Source organism: Lactuca serriola, chromosome 7 (genome assembly GCF_051521515.1).
Source record: "Lactuca serriola cultivar US96UC23 chromosome 7, Lser_US96UC23_V15, whole genome shotgun sequence".
Taxonomy (NCBI): domain Eukaryota; kingdom Viridiplantae; phylum Streptophyta; class Magnoliopsida; order Asterales; family Asteraceae; genus Lactuca; species Lactuca serriola.
This window is the reverse complement of record NC_136414.1, coordinates 31,567,295-31,569,277: the sequence shown is the minus strand read 5'-3', so window position 1 is coordinate 31,569,277 and position 1,983 is coordinate 31,567,295.

Below are 1,983 nucleotides of genomic sequence, written 5' to 3'. Positions count from 1 at the left end.
CATAGAGATACGATACGTAGGAGTGTTAACATCAAAAGGAAAAAAAAACAGAAAACACTGGAACATTTACAAAGAGTACATTGTCGAACACACTAGGGATACATATCGTATAACAAACGTTTCTTTCAAATCAGCCAAAACCTTGTTCAGTAAAGAGTCCGTTACTACCATTTGTCATGAATTGGCGTGGTCCTCACCATACTAAGCTCATATGTTTCTATCACCTCGACCGTCAAGTTCTCGAAACCTTCGTCATTCGTATCGACAGACCAACCTAAACCTCAGTTTTATCTTCCGTATTCTAAACCAAGAAGTACTCGTGCGAAGAGTACTTTGTTCTCCGAAGCCTTATCGTCAGATATCCGAAAAGCATCGCAAAATACCACTCGTCCAACAGGCCAAGTTCGAGCATAGAGGCTAGGGATGAATACCGCTCACCTATCACTATTCAGGGTATACGCGAGAGTGGTATTTGATTATGATTACGCAGACTTAGTATGTGTGTTTCAGCCTTATCTCGTGTTCCTTGTTTGGTTGTGGAACTAGGGCAGAGCTGCACATCCGAACATCTTACTAATCTTAATTATATACGACTCATATACACAAGGTAATGATAGGTGAGCCATGTATGAATCCTATCAGAATCTTAAGGGCAAAGTTACCTAGGTCTACTAGTGGGTATACTACCAATCAAAGGCAGCAGATTGCGTTGAGCTTCATAGTCAAGCATCCCAAGACGACAGGCGGACACGATATCATTTTGAGTGACCGTTGACGGATTAAAACCGCACGTTCCTTGGAAATCGAAGAAAACAGAAACATTAATTAAGCTAATGGAACACATGTTCGGGAGATTTGTTAGACTGCTTGGTGTTCAAATGTCTGTTATCTCTATATGAGATAATGGAATCACCTTCCAAATTAGGCGGTTACTTTATAAAATCCTCGAGGGCTAGGCTAGTCATGAGCATAGCCTACCATCCATGAAATGACAGACGGGATGATAGGACAAATTCAATCATTGAGAATTTTGTGGAAAAATGTATTTCGACTGAACTTAGAGAGGTTTGGGATACCCAAATTGCCAACTAGTCAAGTCCCTTACCAGGAAAGCTATGCCTTCCGTAAGATCAAAACCTTTGAAACTATAAGATGATTGATCACGTTGATTGGGGATCTCACCATAAAAGGGCATCATGTGTTCCAGATGCATGGAATGCTAAACCCAACGTGCTTAGGACCATGATAGATTCTCAATAGAATCGGCATAACAGCGTACAGGTCCCATGTATTTAGGGAATTCGATACATTTCACCCTATCTTGCCGCGTATTTAGAGATTTGAAAAATAGGTTGTCGGTCGGAACTTTGATCATTCCATTCAAGTAGATCGATGCAAGTAAGAGCCTCATCCTGGAAAAGAAATCTATAGAAATCCAGTTCAGTAAAGGGAACCTTCGGGAACTCTAGTCAGTAGAGTCCAGCGAACGAATACAAAACAGTACCACGTGGCGAAATTCTTCTAACGCATATTCAGAGGACCTGATTTCCCTAGAGATCAGGAGAGCCACATGAATCATGAGTATCCGTACCTTCCAACTCATTCATAAATATTGCTTAAACTCTAATTTTGGGACGAAATTCCCTCTAACGGAGGGATAATGTGACAACCCGAAATTTTTTTGCTTTGAAAGCTCAGTCAGTCAACTCAAATCAGTGACAGACTCAATCCTACTATCATTTAACACAATTTAGAGTCCATTTGAATGTTCTGAGCCTAGTACACTCAAGTAGTGAGTGTTAGGAAATACTAGTGAGCTTCACTATACAACACTAAATCCCTAAACTCCAACATATTGAGTTTACGGCCGTAAACATGGAGTTTACGACCGTAAACTCAACACTGGCCGGAAACTCCCCTATAAGACTCCATCCCTTCATTTTTCTTTCATTTCTTCATTTCCAACTCAAGAACACTTCCAAA